The sequence below is a fragment of the Zea mays genome, chromosome 5, assembly GCF_902167145.1.
Source record: "Zea mays cultivar B73 chromosome 5, Zm-B73-REFERENCE-NAM-5.0, whole genome shotgun sequence".
In the NCBI taxonomy this organism is placed as follows: domain Eukaryota; kingdom Viridiplantae; phylum Streptophyta; class Magnoliopsida; order Poales; family Poaceae; genus Zea; species Zea mays.
Genome location: NC_050100.1, coordinates 135,497,633 through 135,516,408, shown reverse-complemented (window position 1 = coordinate 135,516,408; position 18,776 = coordinate 135,497,633). Strand labels below are relative to the sequence as shown.

The window sequence follows — 18,776 nt, the reverse complement described above, 5'->3', positions numbered from 1 at the left end:
ATGTTAATGTTTATTATAAAAGCGCAAGTTGAAAGCTATACATTTAATCTAGTTGGAATATTAATCTAATCAACATTAGTCGGGCAAACGTTAAATAATGTATTTAAAATAGGCGACATGAGTAATTAATGTTATTAGTATGTGGACAACGTTAATACGAACCTAACGCAATTTGAACGTCTCAAAACGGATTTAAAACGAGGAAGATATGCACGTTAAAAATTACAGGGGTCTACAAGCGATTATCTATCGACTTTAGGGGCTAGCAAGCGAGTTTTACAAGACTCAACAAACAGAGGGTTAATTACAGTATTCTCTGGGATTATTTTTTCAAAAACTACTTCTTCTTCCTCTCGCCACCTTCCTCTCTCACAGGTACCGCCATGGGGGGAGGAGCAGGGGCCGCGCTGCCGAGGGCCAGGGTCGCACGCTGTAAAGCCCAAAATTTGGTAGAAAAAATATAAAAGAATAAAATAATATATCATGAAATCATAAAATAAAGATATAAAAGTATATATAATAAGTGTGCTGAGAATTTTTGAAGACCTTTGAAATCTATTAGGATTCCCCCTCTTCATATTCAAATAATAATATTAAATTAGTTAAGTAACTAATAAATTGATAAAGAAAAGGTTGATCTCTTGATGATGAATTTGTGGTAATGCATTTTATGGAAAACATAAACTTGATCTCCACTTTTAAATAAAAACATAAAAAGGAATGAGAAGAGAAATTTAAATGAAACCATTTATTCCTTCCCTAAATGAATAACAAGAAACTAATAAATAATAATATTGTAAATAGTAGAAGTTATATTCACTAGGAAATTTGAAGTTCAAAAATAGGAGTTGAATTTGAATTTGGATTTGAACTTGGAACTAGAAACAAATTTGAAGTTTAAATAGAAAATGGAAAAGAAAAACAAAAAAAGAAAAAAAAAACACCAGATCTTGACTTGGGCCGGTTCTCTCAATTCGCGGCCCACTTGCTTCCTCAACCTCCACGGCCCGACTCCACTTCCGCACGCGTGTTTGGCCACTGCCTCGTGGGGCCCAGTGGTCGGAATCATCCCTCCCCCTCGCGTCCGCATGAACAGAACCCTGGGATTTCTGCGTGGTGGTCGCAAGGCCGTCCCAACCACCAGCCGGGATTCCCTCACGCTAGTGGATAAAAGGGGACCAAACCCTCCCATCATCAGCTATCGAGCCGGTCGCTGCCATCACAGATTTGGTGAGGGGAGAAGAGATAATCAGGGAGATCTGAAGCTTGCAGGGAGGGAAAAGAGGTCGCCGCCGTAGGTGAAACCAAAGCACGCCGCCGTTCGGGGTCCGGCTTGTTCTGGGGGTCTTCACTGGACCACGTGGTTGGTGTACGTGGCCTCATCAAGCGGGATTAGCAACCGGTGAACCAACAATTTCTCGCCGTTGCCAATGCTCTATCGCGGAGCCACATCACGCCGTGGACCACTCCCTGGTCGCCATCTCTGCTTATGGTGAGTCCCTAATCTATTTCGCCATCGTCCGAATTGTGCGTAGGGACCTTCGATTGACGTTGTGGGAGCCCCAGATCGGTCGGACCATGTGGCTCCGATGGGGTCACCACCGTGGACATCGCGCGGCGCTGCTGTCTGTTACGACTGGGTGAGGGTGATTGGCTTCTGACTGTTTGATCCGAACGAACGTATGAGATTAAAAGATCGCGTAACTCTGTGTATGAAATCCTGACCACAGATTTTGAATCCGGTGGCTAGGTCAAGTCATGAGCATGAACCGTTCTGGGCCGCTGATCTCGGATCCCATGGCCAATAATGCATACCGGTTCGGTTATGATGACTGTCTAATCTGGGTCGTCCGGTTTCTATCGTGCGGACCAGGATCGACCATACCCCTTCGTCGTGCTTCATTTGCAAATAAACTCCCGGGTTTCTAGTAAACCAACCCGCTGTCCATAAAGGGTTAGCCTGAGTCTTAGGGAAATTGTGATTTAGGCCCCTGTGTTTCTCTGTTATTGGCACCCAGTCCAGAGCTCAAGGAAAATCAGATAAATAAATTTAGAAATTGATTTTCAATACACAAATAATTCCAGAAACTTGCATAAATCATATTTAATTCATTTTAGCTCCAAATTGAACCATTCCTGTTGCAATTGTTTTAAAATTATCTATCACCTAGTGCCTTTGTTTAGCCATGAAACTTGAATTAAAAATGTTCATTTGAATTAATCTATTCTAGGTGCTTAATAACTTCAGAAATTCATAACTTGATAATTGTAACCCAGAATTTAGTAATTCTTGTTCCTACGATATCGTTACACAGCGTAGAATATTATTATGCAGTTTGATCTTGATGAGGACATCACTTCTATATATACAATGAATGGATCGATAACACGATCTTGTGCACGACAGCTAAATCTCCAGGTACGTTCTACCCTAGTCAATTGTGTTTCAGAGCTTACGCTTGGGGCCATGGATGTTTTGATGATTAGGTACCTTGGAGAGGACCAGCAAGGACTTGGGAAAGGCCAAGGTGTTGAGGAGAAGCAGCAAGGGCGTCCACAACAGGAAGGAGATCAAGTCCTAGTCGGCTGCGACTCTATCTCGGGTTCCAGGACCAGTCTGCACTAAAATGGACGCCCAAGATGCATCCGGACTCCGATTGCGACAGACTGGATATGGTTGGAAAGATAACGAGATTATCTAACCAATCCAACTGGTTCCACCCTAAAATTCATCTGGAGTCAACGGGAATCGTCGAAACAAGTCAGCATTCAGATTCTGTTTTGGTGCTGCGACACCGTCTGTTGGGCCGTTAGGCCGTGTATCGCGTCGGAGCCCATTAGGGGCGAGTCCAGGGCTACGCACGCCCTAATACTCTATTTATTCAGCAGTCGCCGCCACATTTAGGTTTGGGGTTTTGCTTAGATCAATTCTGTCATCGAACAGTGTCGCCGTCATCAGCTTGTGAGACCCTCCTCCCGTAATCAATACAATTTTGGTTGCGTTTCTTTCCTATTCTTGCTTGTGTTCTTGATTGCGCTTGCAGGGATAAGCCTTCGTGGCGAGGTCATTCGTGTGTCACGGGTGATAACCAACGGAGCCGTGGTGTAGTGATTGCGAGGAACCGTTTGCTCGGAGCCTTGGATCATCAACGTCGAGATCTCCACTCAATCAAATTATCGTATCTCACGGAAGATCGGGCCGCGTCTACTATCAATTGGTATCAGATTTCCAGGTTGCCCGTGAGGTATAATTCTACCTTTAGATTAGTTTTGTTTCGTCCCATAGTCCACAAAAAGCCAAAAAAAATTACGATCAGTTTATTCCGACCTAAAACCATCACCTTCGCCTTTGCACAATTCAGTTTTAGAGTCCGCAGTTCTGAGTTCGTGTTCTAGTTGAGTTTGGTTGCTGGATTAGATTTGTTTTGGTTCAGTTTGATTGTATCCATTCGCTTCCATCCTATAAAACCGACCCTATCCACAAAACAGATCCTATCTCTACAACCGATCCTATTCACAAAATAGATCCTATCTCTACAACCGACAATATCCACAAAACATATCCTATCTCTAAAACCAACCATATCCATAAAACAGATCCTATATCTAAACCAACCATATCCAGAAAACAAATCCTATCTCTAAAACTGAACCTGTGCTCCATAGCCGTCATTTCGGTTCCTGCCGAGTTGTGCCTTTGAAAACCATAACTTGAGGTACCTTCCATAAAACGGGCATAACTTTTTGCTCGGTGCTCCGTTTGAGCTTAAATTTTTACAGCAGATTCTTGACTCCATTCTGGGGTGACCCAAACTCGCCTACGGCCTGTTTGGTTCGGTCAAAAAATTCAAAAAAATCGGGAAGATAATTAAAAAAATTGTTTAAGTGTTTTCAGGAATTTCAAAGATCCTTTGTGAATTTCTCTAGGCCACAATACAACTCTGTTTCAAGTGAAATTTTGTGTGCTTCCATCCTTTGTGTTTTTGGATCAGTGGTAAAAAATTCAGAATATTTCGAGCTCTTTTGATGGTACTCCTTTTGAAACGCGCCTTTGATTTCTACTAGTGCTGAAAAATCTGTCCTATTTACAGAACTACCATTCCCACTAGATACTTGTACCTCCTTTCTTGTGCTTTGGTCCAACTGTTCTATTACATTTTCTAGGCCAGCAACTAGGACGAGTACTTGGAACACTTATTCAGCATTGCTATCTGTTACTGACTTGTGTGCCACATATATATATTTAGTTAGCCTTCCCATAGCTCCAATTTTCTCTCGAGCAGAACAGGTACTCTTTTGCAATCACACCCACGCTCGTTGGACAGTCACACCGGTCACCGTTTGTCACCTGCAATGCTGGTAAGAACGTTGTAAGAGTGGGGTAAGACGCTTCATAATTTGTATTCCACCACCTCCACCACCACCCTGAGAGATAGTTGTAGGGTTTACATTGTTTGTTGCCTTTTTGTCTCTGTTTTGTGCTAACAATGACAGGACCAAAGAATCAAATGGACAAGGACAAGGGGCCTAAACTTAACGACGATGACTGTGTCTCTCAAATGGAATTGAAGGAGATGATGCGCGCGATGACTGAAGCTTTTAAAAAATACCAGGACTCTGCCTCGACATCCTATGAGCAGCTTGATCGACGAGTTGCTGAACTTGTTACACGCATGGACGTACTGGAGGCTCGTCCCCCACCACCAACTCTAGCCCCAGCTCACTCTCCTGTGGACGACGACGACGATGACGACAATGTTTATGCACCGCTGCGACAACGCCTCACACGTAATCGACAAGGTATGGGAGGTAATGGTAGACGTCGTCATCATAATCCTGTACCAGACCATGATCCATTTGCTAAGATTAAGTTTTCTATTCCACCGTTCATGGGTTCTTATGATGCTGAAGCTTACTTAGACTGGGAGATGACGGTAGAACAAAAATTTAATTCCCATCTTGTTCCTGAGCAGCATAGGGTTAGACAAGCCACTAGTGAATTTAGAGATTTTGCTATCATTTGGTGGAATGAACTTGTTAACACAATTGCTGCACCACAAACATGAAATGCGTTAAAAGAGGAGATGCGAGCTCGCTTTGTTACCCCTTCTTATAGACGTGATCTTCGAAAAAATTGCAACGCTTAGATCAGGGAGACATGTCGGTACAGGAATACTACCAAGAACTTCAGAAAGGTATGCTACGATGTGGGGTAGTTGAGGATCCAGAGGATCAAATGGTTAGGTTTTATGGGGGATTGAGGCGGGAGATTCAGGATATTGTTGATTATAAAGAATATCATTCTATACAACGCTTGTTCCATCTTTCTATGTTGGCAGAAAAAGAATTGCAGGGTCGTCAACAACGGAGGAGCAGCACTTTCTCTCCACGCCAGCCACCGGTGCCAGCCAAGGCGTCATCATCTTCGGGCATACGGACGTCCACATCTTCCATTGTACCTTCGGGTGTTGCAGCAAAACCTGCTACAACCACCTCTTCCACAGGCCGCTCCTCCGACATCAAGTGCCACCGCTGCCAGGGACTTGGTCATATTCAGCGAGATTGCCCCAGCAAACGGGCATACATTGCTACTGGTGATGGTGGGTATGTTAGTGCTTCTGATGTTGAAGATGAAGATACTGTTGGAGCTAACATTGCAGAGACTTATGATGGTGATGAAGAGGTTCTTGGTACAACAGCGACCGAGACCTATAAGGCCTTGATTGTGCAACGAGCTTTGAGTACTACGGCTAGTGACGACGACAACAGACATCGCCACAACCTTTTCAACATGTTCCTCATCGTCAAGGACTGCCGTGTACATACCATCATTGACGGTGGTAGCTGCAACAACTTGGTGAACGTTGAGGTGGTCAAGAAGCTTGGCTTGACCACATGAGAGCATCCCCACCCTTATCACATTCAATGGTTTAACAACAACGGTAAGTTCAAGGTAACAAAAACAGCAAGGGTGCATTTTTCTATTGGCTCTTACCATGACTTTGCTGATTTCGATGTGGTGACTATGAATGCTTGCTCTCTTTTACTGGGACGTCCTTGGGAGTTTGATACTGATGCTATTCACCATGGTAGATCTAATAAATATACTTTTATGCACAAGTGAAAGAAAATTGTGTTGCTTCCTATGACTCCCACTGAGATTGTCCACTTTGAACATGAGAAAAAGACTAATGCTAAGCAAAAAGGTGTTTTGAACTTTGAAAATCAGCAACCTATTAAGTTAAAAACTCCTACTTTGCTAGCCACTAAATCTGATCTTGATGAGTTACATGCCTCTCTTGGACTTTGCTATGCCTTAGTGTGCAAAAATGCTTTCTATTCCATTGATGATACATCTATTGTCTTGCCACCTGCTATTGCTAACCTTTTGCAAGAGTATATGGATGTGTTTCCCTCCGAGATACCCCCTGGATTGCCACCTGTGCGAGGCATTGAGCACAAGATTGATTTAATTCCAGGGGCGAGCTTGCCCAACCGTGCTGCATGCAGGACCAACCCCGAGGAGACTAAGGAGATTCAGCGCCAGGTCCAAGACCTTCTGGACCGCGGGTACATTCGTGAGAGCCTTAGTCCTTGTTCTGTTCCTGTTCTTTTGGTTCCTAAGAAAGATGGCACTTGGCGCATGTGTGTTGATTGTAGAGCCATTAATAACATCACAATTCGGTACAGATATCCTATTCCTAGATTGGATGACATGCTTGATGAATTAAGTGGTTCTATTGTTTTCTCTAAAATTGACTTGTGTAGTGGATACCACCAGATTCGTATGTCTTTAGGTGATGAATGGAAAACTGCATTTAAAACTAAGTTCGGTCTTTATGAGTGGTTAGTCATGCCTTTTGGGTTAACTAATGCGCCTAGCACTTTCATGAGATTGATGAACGAGGTTTTACGTGTTTTCATAGGTAAATTTGTGGTGGTATATTTTGATGATATTCTTATCTATAGTAAGTCTCATGATGATCATATTGAACATTTACGTGTTGTTTTTGATGTTTTGCGTGATGCACGTTTATTTGGTAACCTTGAGAAGTGCAACTTCAGCACCGATCGTGTGTCTTTTCTTGGATATGTTGTGACATCGCAGGGCATTGAGATGGATGAGGCAAAAATTGTTGCCATCACGAGCTGGCCACTTCCAACCACGATCACGCAGGTTCGAAGTTTTCTTGGTCTTGCAGGATTCTACAGGCGATTTGTGCGGGATTTCAGCACCATTGTAGCACCTCTCCACGAGTTGACAAAGAATGGAGTGTCGTTTCATTGGGGACCATCACAACAGCAAGCCTTTGATGCCCTCAAGTTGAAGCTCACACAAGCACCACTGCTGCAACTTCCTGATTTTGACAAGACATTCGAGCTCGAGTGTGATGCGAGCGGCATTGGGATTGGAGGAGTGCTCATTCAAGGAGGTAAACCTGTTGCTTTCTTTAGTGAAAAATTGAATGGTCCAACTCTGAATTATTCTACATATGACAAAGAATTATATGCTTTAGTACGAGTTTTACAAACTTGGCAACATTATCTATGGTCTAAAGAATTTGTCATACATTCGGATCATGAATCTTTGAAGTATCTTAAGGGACAATCTAATCTAAACAAATGACATGCTAAATGGATTGAATTCATAGAATCATTTCCTTACATTATTAAGCATAAAAAAGGAAAGGATAATGTAATTGCTGATGCTTTATCTAGACGTTATACTATGTTGTCCCAACTTAATCATAAAATATTTGGTTTGGAGACTATAAAGGAATTATATGCTACTGATTTGGACTTCAAAGATGCTTTTGAAAATTGCAGAGAGGGAAGAACATGGCAAAAATTTATGCTACGTGAAGGCCTTCTCTACCGTGCTAACAAGTTGTGTGTTCCAGCTAGCTCTGTTCGTCTTCTACTCTTGCAGGAAGCACATGGAGGTGGCTTGATGGGACATTTTGGTGTTAAGAAGACTGAGGATGTGTTGTTTACTCATTTCTATTGGCCTCGGATGCGGCGTGATGTTGAGCGCTACGTCTCTCGTTGCACCACGTGCAAGAAAGCTAAGTCTCGACTTAACCCCCATGGTCTTTATTTGCCTCTTCCTGTTCCTCGTGCACCTTGGGAGGATATTTCTATGGATTTTGTTTTGGGATTGCCTAGAACAAAGAGGGGGAGTGATAGTGTTTTTGTCATTGTCGATCGTTTTTCAAAGATGGCACATTTTATACCCTGTCACAAAACTGATAATGCTTCACATATTGCTAATTTGTTCTTCACTGAGATTGTGCGTTTGCATGGTGTGCCAAATACTATTGTTTCTGATAGGGATGCTAAATTTTTAAGTCATTTTTGGAGAACTTTGTGGTTTAAATTGGGAACAAAGTTGTTGTTTTCTACTACTTGTCATCCCCAAACTGACGGGCAAACAGAGGTTGTTAATCGCACTTTATCTACCATGTTGCAGGCTATTTTGAAGGATAATTTGAGGTTGTGGGAGGAATGTTTGCCACATATTGAGTTTGCTTATAACAGATCGATTCATTCCACAACCAAGCTTAGTCCATTTATGGTAGTATATGGTTTTAATCCTCGTGCCCTAATTGATTTGCTACCTTTACCACCTTCTGAAATAGTGAACTTGGATGCTACACAACGTTCTGAATTTATTCTTAAGTTACATGAAACAACTAAGTTGCAAATTGAAAAGATGAATGAAAAGTACCGTATTGCTGCTAATAAAGGTAGGAAGGAAATGAAATTGGAACCTGGTGACTTGGTGTGGGTTCATTTGAGAAAGGATAGGTTTCCTGATTTGAGAAAGTCTAAACTTATGCCACGAGCTGCAGGTCCTTATAAAGTTCTTGCAAAAATTAATGATAATGCATATACACTTGAGTTGCCACCAGATTTTGGGGTTAGTTCCACCTTTAACATTTCAGATTTGAAGCCATATATGGGTGACGAAGATGAGGCCGAGTCGAGGACGACTCCAATTCAAGAGGAGGATGATGAGGACATCACTTCTATATATACAATGAATGGACCGATAACACGATCTCGTGCACGACAGCTAAATCTCCAGGTACGTTCTACCCTAGTCAATTGTGTTTCAGAGCTTACGCTTGGGGCCATGGATGTTTTGATGATTAGGTACCTTGGAGAGGACCAGCAAGGACTTGGGAAAGGCCAAGGTGTTGAGGAGGAGGAGCAAGGGCGTCCACAACAGGAAGGAGATCAAGTCCGAGTCGGCTGCGACTCTATCTCGGGTTCCAGGACCAGTCTGCACTAAAATGGACGCCCAAGATGCATCCGGACTCCGATTGCGACGGACTAGATATGGTTGGAAAGATAATGAGATGATCTAACCAATCCAACTGGTTCCACCCTAAAATTCATCCGGAGTCAACGGGAATCGTCGAAACAAGTCAGCGTTCAGATTCTGTTTTGGTGCTGCGACACCGTCTGTTGGGCCGTTGGGCCGTGTATCGCGTCGGAGCCCATTAGGGGCGAGTCCAGGGCTACGCACGCCCTAATACTCTATTTATTCAGCAGTCGCCGCCACATTTAGGTTTGGGGTTTTGCTTAGATCAATTCTGTCATCGAACAGTGTCGCCGTCATCGGCTTGTGAGACCCTCCTCCCGTAATCAATACAATTTTGGTTGCGTTTCTTTCCTGTTCTTGCTTGTGTTCTTGATTGCGCTTGCAGGGATAAGCCTTCGTGGCGAGGTCATTCGTGTGTCACGGGTGATAACCAACGGAGCCGTGGTGTAGTGATTGCGAGGAACCGTTTGCTCGGAGCCTTGGATCATCAACGTGGAGATCTCCACTCAATCAAATTATCGTATCTCACGGAAGATCGGGCCGCGTCTACTATCAGATCTTATGTTTGGTGTGATGTTAATTCTTCATATACCATGCTTGTCTGTATTGCTACGTTTAGCAGTGAGGACACGAGTCACCTGAAGAGCAAGTTGGTACCTAGAATCTCGAGTCCCAGGCAAGCTGTGCCATTGATCATTCTTTTTACCCAATCATGTTCTTATTAATCATAATGATCTGCATAGGTTAGTTTTGATGGGACCCAATAGGTTACCCTAGTTTGACTATCTTTATACCTTGTTTACCACTAAATTTTTGGGTAGTACCTGTTATTGCTTGATGTGGTTTTGGGTATAGAGATACACATTATTATTCATGATTATACTTTCATTATCAATTGTTGTTCATGATAAGATCATTATGTTAATTGGAACATGGAGCGACCACTCGGGAAAACAGTGCTGCCACAAGGCTGGTATGGGACACCCTTAGCTGACTAATTAAGAAATCTAGTGGAGGACTACCTTATGTAATACCCACTTTGTAAGAAAATCTAAAAGGAGAAATTATATTCCTTTATATACATGTGTGCCATCTCTATTTATCATTTCATGTGAACACATCATTTAAAAACAAAGGATTAATAAAAGTCTTTAAATGGTGCATCATGCTGAGACTTTATTTTTGTGTATTTTGTGACTAAATAAAATAATGTTGATAAAAATATATTAGAAGCCAAGTTGGAAATGAAAAAGAGAAAACAAAATGAGAAAAAGGAGAGAAAAGAAAAGGGGAGGAGTAAAAAGGAAAATAAATTAAAACAAATAAAAACAAAATAAAATAAAAACATAAATATATCCTTAAATTGGTATATATATTTTGTGCACATGAACTGTGAAATCTGCAAGTCAATTTTGAATTCAAATAACAAGTTTGAATTTAGAAAAAAAGGGAATTCAAAATAAAATGGAGAATAGAGAAAGAATAATAACCTAAGTCGGCTGGCCGCCTCACTTTCGGCCCATCAACACATTTGACCCGCGCGGCCCAACCGTCCTCCTCTCATCGTGCGCCGACACTAGGGCCCCACCGGGCAGCGGCTCTAGTGCGTCTGCCTTACCCTTTCGCTGATCCGCGGGGCTCGCACTACAGTCGCTCACCCACACCCGCTACGCGACTGAGTCACTGCGCTGCGCCATGGGATCCATACTCCAGCGTCCCCCGATTGTGGCGCGGGCGCGTAGTCACGACCACTTGGGACCCATGGGTCAGTTCCTTTCCCCCTCCTCCATCTGAGTCTTGCGGCATGTAACGAAGTACGGCCATGGTGGAGCACCCCACAAGCCTCGGGATCCGTTGCATGGCCCGCGCACCCACGAGTATATAATGCGCCATGATCCTAAGTCGTTCCTCTCCCCAATTTCTCGTCTGCCAGTACAGAGTTGCGTTGTGTTAGTGCTGAGCGCAACGAATTGTGCCGCCGCCGTGAGGATTTGGCCCTGGTGTACTTTGGTGCCCTTCTGTTGGCCGTGGAGTTTCGCTTGGGGCCGGTGAATCGTGCTACGGTGTATCAGACCGAGAAGCCCAGGGTGTGGCCACGGGAATTCGTCGTCGATATCGCACCGCCGTTGCGGGTCCGCTTCTTGCTGTGGCTGGCTCTCGTCACTGAGTGACCCCGGTAAGGAACCCTTCCTCCGTATTCACGCGGTCATTTCCTTCGCTTAACACCTGGATAATCGGAGTTGCGCGCGTGGAATCACCAGTGGGGGGTTCACCGGCGTGCCCTCTACCGCGGGGGAGCAGCGCCGCCGTGGTCAGCTCGGTAGGTAGAGGAAGAAGGGCTTTTGGCCGTGGGATGAGCGACCGACGGTTAGGATCGTAACACCAGTAGTGTTTCGGTCAGATGTCCCTGCGCCACTGGATCCTGATCGGATGGACGCAAAGGGACCATGGTAAGATTTTATCCGGGTCGCGGATCTTTGATCAGACGGTTTGGATTACTCGCAGGTTTGGCATGCGCCAGATCTAATCGGGGCCAGTTGTTTTTGATCGGACGGCTAGGATTTGAGCATACCCCTTCGCGATGGCCAATTCACTAAAGAGCCCCTGCGTTTTCCTAATTAGAACCTGTAGTCCACTCGGGTTACCCTCTGTGTCTCGGGAAATTTTATTGTTTAGCCCCTACACTTCTCAGTATTCGCTGCCCGATCCAGAGACTAAGAAAAATAGGAAATAATCACAGAAATTGATCTTTAATGCATAAAGAAATGTTAGAACTTGTTTAATTTGTAGAAAATCCATTTTTATTCCAAATTGATCCATTCTAGTTCCTAAAATTTTGTAATATTATTGTTTATCCATTGGTACCACTGTTTTAGCATGAAAGACACATTGAAATTTATCTATTACTTAATCTTGTATTAAATAAATAAAACCTTGGGAAATTCATATCTTAAAATCTATAATTCCAAAATTAATGATTCCTGTTCCTAGGATCTTATTTTATTGTGTAGATTTTAATTGTGCATTTTATTCCCATGTATGGTGTGATGTTAATTTCTCCTTTATACTATGTATGTTGTATTGATGCGAGTAGACGAGCAAGTCACTGAGGATCCAGGGGTTCAGCTGGTAGAGACTGCTGAGCAGGAGCTCGTTGAAGGCAAGTTGTGCCCTTGATCACTTCCTTTTTACCCAGTCATGTTCTATTAATCATAATGATCTGTATAAGTTAATTTTGATGGGACCCAATAGGTTACCCCAGTTTTGGCTATCTTTATACCTTGTTTTACCACTGAATATTTTTGGGTAGCACATGTTATTGCTTTATGTGGTTTTGGGTATGGAGATATACATCACTCATTGTTACACTTTTGTTATCAGATATTATTTACTGTTCATGATAAGATCATTATGTTAATGGGAACATGGAGAACCACCCGGGAAAATAGTGCTACCATAAGGGTTTAATGGGACGCCCTTGGCTGATTAACTAGGAAAGCAAGTGGATGACTACCTTACCTGAAAGGGGCAAGGGCAGTAGGGGAGTGGTCAGTGTAGGGAGGTCATTGGGTTGATTTTGCTGCGATGGCGGTCAGGCGAGGGATTCCTGCACTGGAGCTTCATAGAAAATTTAGCTGGTTTTCTGAAGCTAGTGGAACTTTGTAAAGGCCTCATAGTGGTACCCTGCCTCGCTTACTTGGTAGAGGTGTATGGGTTCTGATCAACTCCGTGGCAAATGGGTAACACGACTTGTGGATAAAGATGTGCAACCTCTGCAGAGTGTAAAACTGGTATACTAACCATGCTCACGGTCATGAGCGGCTCGGACACTCACATGATTAATTTATGGAACTTAAATTCAATTTGTCATTTCATTGCATTGGGATTATTTTATTATTACTTTTAATAATTATTATTAATGTTCAGTATTTACTTACACTTAGTAACTGCTAATAAAATTTTGACCAACTTATAAAAGCAATGCTCAGCTTCAACCTTTATTTTATTGGTCAGCCTTACACTTCACATGAACTCCCACCTTTGGTGAGTTCATGCACATTATTCCCCACAACTAGTTGAACGATGAACATTTGTGAGCTCACTCTTGCTGTCTCACACCCCCCATAGGAGAAGAACGGGTGGTCGAAGAGGAGCCGCCTAACACTGAGGCTTTCGACTTGATCTAGGTGGCGTCTCCCAGTCAGCTTTGTGGCACCAGGGAATAATATTTAGTTCACTTTATTTTATCATTTATTTTGTAAGACTTTCGCTATGTAATAAGTACATTTATGATATTTATGACATTTATCTCTATGCACTCTGTTATTATATGTGTTGTCTTCTCTGGCGCATATATGAGATGCACCTAGCTTTGTTCCTTAAAACCTGGGTGTGACAGAAGTGGTATCAGAGGAATGTTGACTCTAGGACGAAACCTAGATAGAAATGGACAAACCCTTACCTACTTACCTTACTTTGATTCTTTCTATACTCATCTTATCTTGATCCTGTCTCACCTTCTACTATTCTACTCTGATCATTCTTATCTTTTCTACTCTAAGCCAAGATGGATTTCACACCTTGGAACCCTACATTTATGACATTCTTAAGAGATAGCGAACCTAAGACGGAATTAAAACTATTTTCTCTACGTAAAAATGTTGGTTGATTGTTGTGATGATAAATGTCTGATTTGCTTCTTTGATTGATTGAAATATTATAGATGGACATCTTAGCATGTACCACCATAAGGTAATGAAATAGCTTTAGTAGGTAAAACACCAATCTGCTTAGCTAATAAATTCCCCAAAGTAACATGATTCGTAATCACCTGCCTTGCCTACTATTCTTTCTTACCATATGTTTCTAACTCAGACGGTCAATACCAGGAAGGGTGGTGGAATTGATCTACCTCCCAATCGACACACTCAGAGGATATTTATACAACCCCAACCACAACCAGCAGAGATGGATCCTCCACCGCCTCCACCAGTTGGAGTTGACCCAACAGTTGTAGCTCAGATGAGGATGATGCAACAGATGGCAGACACCATGGCGGATATGCACGCGCAGATGCAGCAGGAACGCCAAGAGATGCGCCAGGAGAGAGATGAGATGCACCAGGAGCTGCGTCAGGAGCGAGAGGAGATACGACAGGAAAGAAAGGCGCAGCAACAACAGCAAGTACCCCTGCCACCACCACCACCTCCACTTCCACCTCGGGACAAGCACCGGGAATTTATGAGTCACAAGCCGCCGACCTTCGCCAGTTCGCCAGACCCCCTAGATGCTTATGATTGGCTGAAATCTATTGAGAAGATGCTCAACATCGCCCAATGCTCTGACCGAGAGAAGGTTCTTTATGCTTCTGGTCGTCTGACAGGTCCTGCTGCTGACTAGTGGGATTCCTATGTTGCTGTCCATGATGCTGCTGACACTATTACTTGGGCGGAATTCACAACTCAGTTCAGAAACTACCACATTCCTGCTGGATTGATGAAGATCAAGAAGGAGTTTCTGCCATTAAAGCAAGGCAACATGTCTGTCAGCGAGTACCGTGACAATCATCCAGCTGTCAAGATATGCTCCTGATGAGGTGGCAGATGATGAAAGGAAGCAAGAGCACTTCACAGAAGGACTCAATGGGCCCCTACAGTATGCGCTAGTTGCCCACACATTTCCATCATTTCAGAGACTGCTAGATAAGGCTCTTGCTATTGAACACAAGCGTGTTCAACTAGGAGACTTGAAGAGGAAGGCTATTTCACAGGGGCAGGGTAGTAGCAGTGTTCATCCTCGCTACGTTTCGCCACAGGGTACACCAACTCGTCCAGGTGGAGGACCCCGCCCAGCTCAGTACACTCCACAGCGGTCTCCACGGACACCTCCCACTCGTCAGGCTGCCCCCACTGGCACCTCGACGAGACCTACAGGACAGAAGACAGGCCCTACATGCTTCAAGTGCAGTCAGGTTAGGCATTATGCTAATGCTTGTCCGGCAGGGAATTTTAGTGCATTAGCTCAGAACAAGCAACAAACTCCTCGCAAGGGATTCAGCATTGCCAGGGTGAATCAAGTAAGTGTTAAGGCCACTGCTGACGGTGCAGACATCGCTATCAGTATGTTTTACATTAATGCAATTCCAGCAGCATTATTATTTGATTCTAGAGCTACGCATTCATTTATGTCTGCTCAATTTGCCACCACCAATGAATTACCACTGCAAAACATGAAAGCACCTATGGTAGTAATTACGCCTAAAGGACCCGTTGAAGCAAACTTTATGACACAAAGATTAACACTGACAATTATGGGATGGGAATTCTGGTCTACACCCATAGTACTAGAAGAAAGTAGTATAGATCTGATACTCGGGATGTCCTGGTTAAGGAAAGCTAAGGCAATTATACACTGTGATAAGGGAACCATAGAACTTACCAGTTCCAAAGGGGAAAGATTTGAAGTTGAGATTATTGTAACCGCTTCTACCAGACCAGCCATATTCCTAGTAGATGGAAAAATTGTGGGTAGAAACATTCGAGTTGTTAGAGACTTTCCAGATGTTTTTCCTGAAGAGTTACCGAGAATGCCACCAGATAGGGAAGTCGAATTTGTTATTGATCTCTTACCTGGTACTACTCCCATTTCAAAAAGGCCATATAGGATGTCAGTGGAAGAGTTAAAAGAGCTTAAGAAACAGTTAACGGAGTTGCAGGAAGCAGGGTACATTTGTCCGAGTTCCTCACCTTGGGGAGCGTCGGTATTGTTTGTGCAGAAGAAGGATGGATCGCAACGGATGTGTGTGGATTATAGATCGCTTAATGATGTTACTGTGAAGAACAAGTATCCGTTACCCCATATTGAGGATTTATTTGATCAGATGAGAGGTGCTAGAGTATTTGAGAGCACCGAGAGGGGGGTGTCATCGAACCTGAGTAAGTGGGCTTGTCATCCCTTGGCTCGTTGAAGAGGGACTCCTTCTCCTTGTCGTTGACCACCATCCCCTTTCCCTTAGGATCCATCTCTTCGGGCGGTTAGTCCCTTAGATGAAGCGTACGACTTTGATACCAATTGAGAGCACCTAGAGGGGGGTGAATAGGTGATCCTGTAAAATCAAACACTAAATAGCCACAAACTTGATTATTAAAGTGTTAGTGCAACTAAGTAGCTTTGAAGCGAGTTCTTGTGAATCAAAACAATCACAGAAAAACAACACAAGAGACGCGATTTTTATCTCGTGGTTCGGCCAAGTAACACTTGCCTACTTCCACGTTGTGGCGTCCCAATGGACGAGGGTTGCACTCAACCCCTTTCAAGTGATACAATGATCAACTTGAATACCATGGTCTTTTCCTTTCAAAGTATTCTTCCCGTTTGCGAGGAATATCCACAAGTTGGAGCCCCTCGCCCATACAATATAGATCACAAAGAAAGCACAAGAGTAAGGTTGGGAGAGCAACACATGCAAGACTCAAATCCGCAGCACAACCACGCACACAAGTGAAGAAGTGAGCACACAAACACAACGCGAAGAGTTTACAACTCGAATAGTGCTCAAATCTCAAGAACGATGATCCGATTGCGTGAAAGCAGAGTCTAGGTGTCTTAGGATGTTTCTTGTAAGCTTGGTGTTGTGCTCCATGCGCCTAGGGGTCCCTTTTATAGCCCCAAGGCAGCTAGGAGCCGTTGGAGGCCAACTTGGAAGGCCAATCTTGCCTTCTGTTGAGTGGTGCACCGGACAATGCGATGCACCACCGGACAACCACTATTCATGTCTAGTGCTCGATTTCCTTCCATACAGAGAGCAGCCGATCGTTGGTCCTCGGGATTGGTTGGCGCACCAGACACTGTCTGGTGTGCCCAGCTTACCGTTGGCGTGGACCACGTGGCACGCGTAGATTGCGCGGACGACCGTTGACCGCAGGCGTCGTTGGCTCACCGGACAGTCCGGTGAATTATAGCTACGTCGCCTTTCTCTTTTCCCGAGAGAGGCGAGTTCGCCGCCGAAGAGTTGGGCCCGCTTGCAGATGACTCACCGGACAGTCCGGTGATTTTTAGCGAATCCGCCCGACCAATTCCCGAGAGCAGTCAGTTCACTGCCGGCCAGCCTGGGGCACCCGACAGTCCGGTGTGCCAGGCCTGAGTTGGTATTGGCTGAACTTTTGCCAACTTTTCTCCAACTCAAATCTTCTTTTCTCGGCACTATTTGTAGCACTTAGATAAACATGTTAGTACTCAAAACAATTCACTAAGTCTAGAAACGTACCTTGTCTTTGATTTGCACTTCTTGCTCGTTTAGCACATAAGAGTTCAAAACATTTGTGTTGGACATCTAATCACCAAACGAATTATAGAAATGGCCAAAGGGCACATTTCCCTTTCAATCTCCCCCTTTTTGGTGATTTATGCCAACACATCAAAAAGAAACAAAAGAAGTGCAATATTAATGCAAATGAAGACCAAATTCTTTTTATTCAAGATTTGACATATTTGGATCATCCTTTGCCACCACTTGGTTTATTTTTGCAAATCAAATTCTTTTCCCATCTCTAAGTCAAACACACTTGTTTGTGCAATTAAAGAGGTATTCCAAGAGTGAAATTGATCAAGTGTCAAAAACTCCCCCTTTTCCCGTAATCTAAAATTCTCCCCCGTAAGAGACCAAATTTTGCAATAAGAGTATTGAAAGGGAATTAGGCTTACACCTAGTTCCTAAATAATTTTGGTGGTTGAATTGCCCAACACAAATAATTGGACTAACTAGTTTGCACAAGTGTGTAGATTATACAGGTGTAAAAGGTTTATCCTCAGCCAATAAAAAGACCAAGTTTTGGATTCAATAAAGGAGCAAAGGGGCAACCGAAGGCACTCCTGGTCTGGCGCACCGGACTGTCCGGTGTGCCACCGGACAGTGAACAGTACCTGTCCGGTGCACCAGGGGACTCAGCCTTAAACTCTCCACCTTCGGAAATTCCCAGAGGCGACTCGGCTATAATTCACCGGACTGTCCGGTGTACACCGGACAGTGTCCGGTGCGCCAAGGGAGATCGGCCTCGGGAACTCGCCAGCTTCGGGAAACGCCAACGGCTCGTCCGCTAAAATTCACCGGACTGTCCGGTGTACACCGGACTGTCCGGTGCGCCTCCGGAGCAACGGTCTTCTCCGCGCCAACGGCTCTCTGCCGCGCATTTAATGCGCGCTCTGCGCGCGCAGGGGTCAGAAACGCCCATGCTGGCACACCGGACAGCAAACAGTACCTGTCCGGTGTGCACCGGACACCCAGGCGGGCCCACAAGTCAGAAGCTCCAACGGTCAGAATCCAACGGCAGTGATGACGTGGCAGGGGGCACCGGACTGTCCGGTGTGCACCGGACTGTTCGGTACGCCATCGAGCAGACAACCTCCCAACGGCCACATTTGGTGGTTGGGGCTATAAATACCCCAACCA

At 44.1% G+C, this 18,776-nt stretch overlaps 1 long non-coding RNA gene across 1 annotated transcript; it reads right to left on the bottom strand.

Moving 5' to 3' along the window:
- Positions 1–235: 235 nt before the first annotated feature.
- LOC103626913 (uncharacterized) lies at positions 236–1,251 on the bottom strand. The gene is made up of 2 exons (XR_553251.1): positions 945–1,251; positions 236–430 (listed from the first exon to the last, which is right to left on the bottom strand). It is a non-coding gene; the product is annotated as an uncharacterized lncRNA (long non-coding RNA).
- Between the last annotated feature and the right edge of the window lie 17,525 nt (positions 1,252–18,776).